The sequence below is a fragment of the Argiope bruennichi genome, chromosome 8, assembly GCF_947563725.1.
Source record: "Argiope bruennichi chromosome 8, qqArgBrue1.1, whole genome shotgun sequence".
Taxonomy (NCBI): Eukaryota; Metazoa; Arthropoda; class Arachnida; order Araneae; family Araneidae; genus Argiope; species Argiope bruennichi.
This window is the reverse complement of record NC_079158.1, coordinates 36,645,333-36,654,082: the sequence shown is the minus strand read 5'-3', so window position 1 is coordinate 36,654,082 and position 8,750 is coordinate 36,645,333.

Genomic DNA, 8,750 nt, shown 5'->3' with positions numbered 1-8,750 from the left:
CACAATCAAATTTTCATGAAATTATCTGAATATTTGCTGAAGAGCATTCTTTCAAGAGTGCAGAAATTGACAGAATTGACATTTCCTAAGAAAGAGGAAACAAAAACATTAATAAGTTGAAATTGATTTTTCAAGATTATTTATTTTCAATTTATATGCACACTTTCTATCTAGAAGCCTTACGAATGTCACACAAATATAAATTCCACTCTTTCTTTTATTATTAATTTTTGAAATTTCATTAAAATCAATCTCAGAAGTTTTCTCTCGTAAAAATATTAAGATATTTTAAATTATTTTCCTTTCATCTTGATTTTGATTAGAATCTAGAAAAAAAATATTTTTAACTCAGCTATGCTGATTTATTCTTTTCTAATACATTGAAATGTATATAAATAAATCATTTTCTCATAAAAATCTTCATACAAATTTAAGAACGTCTTATTTTTATTTGCACATATAAGAAAAACGTAAAAAACTATGTTAATTTTCTTTTGTTTCATCACAATCCTTTAATTTAATTTGATTTAAATTAAGAAATGAAAACAACAAAATAATTAAATCATAAATTTTAATTTTACAAATTTTACTTAATGTTTTTAATAACTCTCCTTTTTTTTTTTTTTTTTTTTTTTTGTTTTCGAAGTATAGAAAGAGAAATGTTATGATAAAAAAATGATTTCGACGTTTTGAGGAATGAACGAATTTAAGACATTTTTTTTACACATTTTTATTCTATTTGACTTATTTATGTTATTAAAGATGGAATTTTCTGACTAATTTTTCCCTCATTTCCTGTTATTTTAGAATTTTTAAATTATTTACACTTGTCTGTTCTTATTTACTATGCACGCATTATTTAAACATTTTCCAAGATTTACTTATTTGTTATTCGATAAATTTTGATTCAATAAGCCTGGGGCCATCTGATAATAAATGTCGAGAATAAATTTATTGAAATATTTCATAGTTTTCATAATAATTAATAAGTTATTAACAAAAAAGTAGACATTTATTGAAATTAAAAACTTTCAATTATTATCACCTTAATGAAATAATTTATGTAAAGTTTTAATAAATTATGTGTGGCTCCCTATGTGTGTGAAAGCGATAATTCCTAAACATAACAAACCTAACTAATAAAATTTGGTATGCTGTTTTTGAAATCAAATTAAAAGTATGTTTTCATATTTTGTTCGAAATACATTGGTAGAAATATTGTATGTTTCTCGAGTACCTACAAGCAAGATAATTTATAAATTCCACGAGTTAGGCCAATTAATTTTGCAATTTTTGTGATAAGAATCGTAGATATGCATCAGATACTGTATCAAATCCACTACTGAATTAAATAGATAATTTTATTCTTCAAAATGCAAACAAAATAAGGAAGAACATAAAAAGTTATATATACTTGTTTTGCTTAATGATTTCTTCACCCAAATTTTAAATAAGTCGAAAATGTCGAGTCCTTAAAAAATAAGAGATACTATTTAAAAATTTATTATCATTTTTTTCTAAACGATGAAGTTATATATTAAACCAATAACATTTGAATGCATAAGAAAAACGGAAATGAAAAAAATGAACCATTGGCTTAGAAAATTCTTTCTCAGATCTTTGAAGTATTATAAAGAATAGAAAATTATTATTTGAAAATATTGTTAGTATTAAAAATGAATTAAAAAATAACACTGACCAAGGTTATTCAACGGGAAAATAAATTCAAATCTCCAGCCTGAAGCATTGCTGAGATTTTGTTTAATTGTACCAGGCTTTGCATTCTTGAGCTATACAATTCATTAGAAAGCAATATCATATCAATAAAAAAGAAAGTGAAAATACTAACTCGCTATTAGCATGCAAAGAAAGCAATTTTTTTTTATCATTATTAATAATATTTTATTAGAATTTAATTCATAAGAGAATCTAAAAAAATTAATGAAGCAATACAATTAATTGTAATTTCATTACAACAATCGAAGCTACTGTTGTCAATTATGTGGAAAATCAATTTTGGAAAAAAAAATTAGAAAAAAAAATTGTATAAACATGTTATACAGACTAATAAAAGTTTTTTATTTTTTATTTCAAGATGGTGTGAATTTTTTTGCATTATAATAAGCGTAAGAGTTTTTGAGGAAAGGCATTAAAATTTGTGTTGTTTAATATAATCGTTTCGGGGTTAACGAATTGTGATAGCAATTAGTCTATTGATAGTAAAAACTGAATCGAATAATATCAACAGTATTTTTGTGACATCAAGGGAAAAGAAAAAACAATTTCCTCAGGATTATTATACTTTATTTAAAAATTGCAAAAAAAAAAAAAAAATGCCTAGATTGTTGTTTATCGATACTTATTACTTAACACTTCTTTTGTACAATGGTTCTACTCTGATTATTTTCTAAACTTTCTTGATAGTTAGGGACACCGGATTTTGAATTATCAAATGCTTCATTCATTTCAGTGCTTGTTGGAAAATTTTCTTCAACAAAGTTTTCCTATCGAAATTATCTATGTTTATTGTTGTCATACTTACAAAAAGTTCACGATTTTTCAAAATTTTTATTTAAAGAAGATACGAAATTCTCAACTGTTTTGCAGCGTGTATTGATTCTTTTAAAGTAAAGCTTCAATTTTGAGTTCCATTTTTTTAAATTTTAATTTTGTTTTTAACATTCAAAATATTTTTTAAAATCTATTTTATTTTCATAATCCATTTACAGGTAAGATAAGTTTGCGGTTTCTTTTAACAAATTTCAAACCAGATATGACAGTGTAGCTGTTTTCTTGAACCAAATTAGAAAATTCTAGTCTAGATAAAAGAATATGAACTCCATCCCATAGGAAAAATGATTCCTAGATATTTTCTTTCATCTGCCCATGTGATCACAGTGTTCTTTACTTGCACACATTAGATTTCTGTATTAGTATGCTCTTTACTTGCACTTCTAAATTGTACTTTTAAGTTCCTTATCTGCACTTGTAAGTTAATAAGAAACTTACAAGTGCAGAAATCCCAGGAACGCAGATTGTTAATGCTGGTTTAAAATGAAAAATCGGTCGATTCCCTTCAAACTAGACAATATTAAATGATGTAGTGATCACAGAATTTTGATAATATTAAACAAATAATTACATTAACTGCGATCATTTAAGATATGACATTACATTACTTAAAAATCTAACTGAAATTATAAAGAATTTTTTTTAGAAAATATGAGGATTAACCATGAATGAACTATAGAAGTAACTATGAGTCATTTATAGTACATATAGCGTTGCACTTTTGGCGTTATTCTTTATTACACCATCCAATTTACAATTGATGAGTCAGCATAAAATCATTATCATTTAAAATTAATTGCTGAATGATCTTATTAATTCTTTTCAAATTTTTTTCTCCTTGGATGTCGCATTAATTGTGATCAGATATATATTTGATTTTATATTACTCAAGTTCTGATCTATACGAAGTGGCAACGTATATTTTTATATAGCAATTCAAAACAAATTTATTATTTTTCTTGAAGTTGAGTGGCAACCAACATATAAATAATTACAAAAAAAAAGCATACATTATTAATAAGGGGAAATCTAAGTTCATCTTTATTAATATGATGCTTTTTTAAATTTTATTTCTTATTTTAAAATTGAATAGGGTCTAAAAAATATATATAATCTGAAACGGAATCGCAACAAGATTACATGCCTAATTTCATCCAGCTAGCTTATTACATTTTAAAGTTTTGTATTCGCATATACGTGGACAAAATTCCAAAAAGTTTCTCTATAGGATCATGAGTTTCTAAAATGGTCAAATTCCTTGCAATCTAGGGAGTGGATTTTTTTTCCCGAAAATTTCAGTACTTCCAAAAAAAAAAAAAAAAAGACTGAAAGAGTAATGTAAATTGATTCTCTTCGTACACGTTACTTCAGAAGTAACAAATTCCTATAGATTAATTTAGTAGGTCTTCAGACTCAATTATTCCTTATTGAGTATAATTTCCTTTCTATTAAAAAACATTAAAAAATTAATTAAAATTGTAAAAGTCATCGATAATTTATCAATGTATACAAAGGAATCAACTGTGTTCATTATTAAAACTAAATTTTCCTCTTTTTATATGTAGCTCAAGATGCAAGTATGAAAGGCTTCAACTTTTCAAAGCTTCTTAATATGCACACGAAATCTTGGCTAAACGAACTGAATTGAATGCAAATGATCACTTATTTTAATCCCCTATAAATAGAGGCCAGGTCTAAATCTGACTAGAACCGACTTAAAATGCAATGGAAAATAGAGTATAATAGTATTCCCCTCCCCTATGAACCTATAAAGAAGTGAAGAGAAATAGTAAGAATACTCGGTAAAGGTGTATAAGACTTTATCCAAATAAATATTTTATGAAAGAATCTTGTCAATAAGTATCGATAAAATACATTAACTTTTCCCATTTAAGTTACAATACTCATTTATAGAACGCCGCATTTTTCAATTTTTATGAATCCTCAAATTATTATCAGTCACTCAGAAATTATATTGTTCGCAATATTTAAAAAAATTTCATTAATGATTTCCTTATTACATTTTAAATAATAGAAAATATAGGATAAAGTACTTCAACGTGCAGAACTCCGGAATCTGCTGATTAAAAACCTTTAAATTCAAAATTACTTTGTAAAAAGAAAAAAAAAAAAGAATTGGCATATGTTAATTTCAAACATAAATTCAAATTATTTAAATAATAGCGTCGATAGAGCCTAATTTCAATAAAGTTTATTTACAACAAAGTCAATAAAACAGTTTTTATTCATCCAATATATTTAAATAATGTTGGAGAAAAATTCCATATTGCATGGTAAGAAATTATTTCAATTTTCATTCATCAACAAGGAATAAAAAATATTCATGCTAAAATCCAAATTGATAATTCTGAAGCAATTTAAAATGTTCAATTGTTTATAAAATGCATGAGAATGAAATTTATTTATTTTCCTTTATTGAAAATTAAAATAAACATATTTTTTATTTACATTTTGTCATATTATGCCTTTATCTTTAAACTTATTTAAAGTTTTTATTTCCTTTATAAATTATTAACTAAGATAAAACAAAGCATTTTATTATTATATGCTTACAATGTGGAATTTTTTTTTTTATAAAAATATATTGAGCCTCTTTTTTGTTCAAAATTACCTAAATTAAATAAGTGGCAATATTGTAAAACATAATTTGAGATCTGTAATTTTTATTATTATTATAGCAACAATATAGAAGTAAACTTTAAATTCTTTCTTTTCTTCTTTCAATGTAGAATTTAGGAAATACACCAATTTTTGATTTTTTATTTATATAAATAATTTTTTATTATAAAAACAATTTCAAACGTTTATTACAAATGAAATAAACATCATATTTTAATTCATGAAATAAACATCATATTTTAATTCATGAAATAACCATTCATATTTTAATTCAATAAATACTGCAAAAAATATGAAAGCAATATATTTGTAAATCAGCTTAATATATTTTATTTTTAAAATTAATTTCCTAGTTTAAAAATGTGTAGTTATTACTTAAAGTTTTGAAGAAAAGAAGATAGATGGCACCACTAATTTTTTCATTTCTATTTTCGAAGTGCAATAAATTATTTACGCTTTTAGGACTATAGATGCCGCCACAAGCTAATCCAGTGAGCATTTACTAAATAGAAGAATCTTGGAATTCTTGGGATTTTAGAAGAAGAGAAAAAAGTTGTTGTATCTATAGAACTCCGATATAAACAATCCATATCAAGAAAGTAAATTTGTTCACTTCAAAAATATTTATGATTTAACTTGATTGCATTCTTTATTTCTAATTTTACTAATTGTATTCTTTTCCAGAAAATACTTAAGATTATTTTTACTCCAACTTAAAGAATTTGACTTCTAATATATTTTTTTTATTGCTTAAGAATTACTCTCTTAACTCTTTTTTCATGCTAAACTTTTCTAATATGCAAAATCTTAGTAAAAATCTGAGAATTAAAAAGCAGAATGAATATTTTTTGTGATATTAATGCACTATTATTAGTTATATTTATTTAATAGGCAATAAGAAATATGCAAAAAGTATTTATACTATTGATAATTCTCTGTACCTGTTTCTTCCATATCACTGTATCAAGTCACATAAAAAATGAGAAAATACTAAAGAATGCCGAAAAATATGTATACTGTAGGAAAAAAAAATTATATTTGCAAAAAAAAAAAAAAAAAAAATTAATGCATTATTATCAATATGTTTTAACAAATTTTCAAATCAATAGGGAAAGATATACTAAGTTTGATTATCGCCTTTGATTCTATCATCATCATCACACAATAATGATTTGAATTAATCCTACAAATATGAAATAATTTTTCTCAAGATAATGATTTTATTTTAAGAAAATAACTGCATTTGACTCTTCTTAATATTAAACTACAGTAGATATTTCTGATTTTAATAGTAAATTCAGTATTCCAATTGCCATTTAAAAAAAGAAATGGTTTCATTTCTAAAATGACTGGGAAAACACTCTTAGTTAATCAGTTAAACAGTTATTAATCAAAACAACTGTTGTTTTCCCACATCGTACATAACTTCTTTTCACAGATCGAAAGAAATAGAAACTTTTTTGGATTAAATAAATAAATAAATGCAAAGAAACTTTTCAAAGTATTTGAAATGAAATGAATGATCATGAGATCGAACGAAGACGATTAAGGGCGATAAATTTTTTCTGACATGTGCAAATTGAAATGAATTTTTGCTCAAAGCATTAGGATACTAAGTCAGGGAAAATCTTAAAAATGTTGACTTTAGAGTTAGTGTCATTATTATTTCGTTGTTGGTGTAAATGAACATTTATCTAACAATTTATTTTTAAAGATAATTTTAACGGAATTTTTTTGATCTGAAAAACATATATTCTGTACAGTCTTTAAACTATGAGTCCTAAGCCCAAATGGAATCACACACAAGTTTTGTCATTTTTTTAGGTTACAAAATTCATTAATAGCGAGGATTTCTGATGAATTCGTCAGAGCTGATTGAAAATTTTTGATCACTTAAGATATTTCATTTAATTTAATTAAATTTCTTTAAATACATCATTAATTAAAGCATCGCCTTCTTAAATAAACACTTAAAGTTTGTAAAAAAAAGCATTTATTTACACATGGCATCGAGAATATTTGAGCCATTTAAATAGAGTCACAAGCAATAAAGTTTATGGTCCTTGCATTGCATTATCAAAATCTCAAGTGAAATCATCAAAATAATACTTATTTCTAAAAAAATATTTAATTTTTAAACAGATTTTTGAATATTTAAAAAAGAACATAGTTAAGAAATTTCCATTCGAAATTATTTATGTAATGTTTTCAGAACGATTCTTTTATATTTATTTAATTGATACTTATAATCTGTTATTCATACGTATTTCAAACTTTGGAAACACAGCAATATTTTTCTAATGGAAATAAGACGAAGAAATTGTTTGTTTGTTCCTCTGGAAAACAGATCATGAATGAAAAATGTTAAGGAAATCATGCTTTATTGTATTCATTTTAACATCTCTTATTACTAGAAATTTTACTAGCATATAAAAATAACAGCTAGGTTATATAACTACATTTTATACAATTCTAAGTATGCCGGCAAAATTGTAAGTAGGAATCACAATTCCCACCTTTCTTAAGTATCCAGGATAAAATGAATGACAGAAACACCTCGATACGTAAAATCGATTACTGTTGTCAACAAATAATGGTCTCACTATGAGTAGTACATGCACCGACACCTCTTATAGAGGTACAACCCGTCGTCGGCAAAAAGCGACCCCCTTCATATTTATACTCAATAAGGTTATGATAATTAACCATAATGCGAGAAGTTTCTCGTCCTTATATCTGAAGTTTCACACCCTGGTGGGTTATTATGAGATCATAAATATTTTATAAAAATGCTCGTATATATTCCAAACTTAAAAGACATCTTTCAATTTTTAAGAAATGTTATAAATATAGTATTCAAAGAATTTATCGATTGCATGAAAAATACTGAAGTTATTGTGAATAGTCACTTGATATGGGTTGTATAATTGAATAATATTGTTAATCTATCAAAACTTACCTTACCATAACTACAGACCCTCGGGGGGGCACCTCGAAATGAGGATGAGATGCTTCCGGCATGGTGGTTGGATCTCGCCACATTGGAGGGTACACTAATAGGTGGGGGATCTGGCTCCTCCCATCGATGACGGGACGTACTTCCTTCGGGGAGGGTTGTACCGTGGCCGTGGCCGGTCGGAGAGTTAGATGGTTGACTTACCATAACTACAACATTTAGCCATGCTTCTTTATGAATGTTATAATGATGGTGAGTTATTCACCTCTTTTCCTTAGCATCTAGAGTTAATTGAATAACAAGTCGTCAAGATAGCATAGGCTTGAACTGAAGATGAAACCTAACTGACGTTGAAGTCCTAACTGAAATTTCAGTCTTATTTAACGGCAATGACCTAACAACTCCCACATATGGTTATGTTCCATGATCTGAGTGGGAGTGACTCGACTTCACATGTTGCTATATATATTGGAGAAGCGAAATCTCGTTACTAAATTGGGGTCTTCTAATCCATATATCTGAGGTGAATTCCCAATCAGATTCTCAAATTCAGTTACTCAAAGTACAACCTTCATGTCATAAA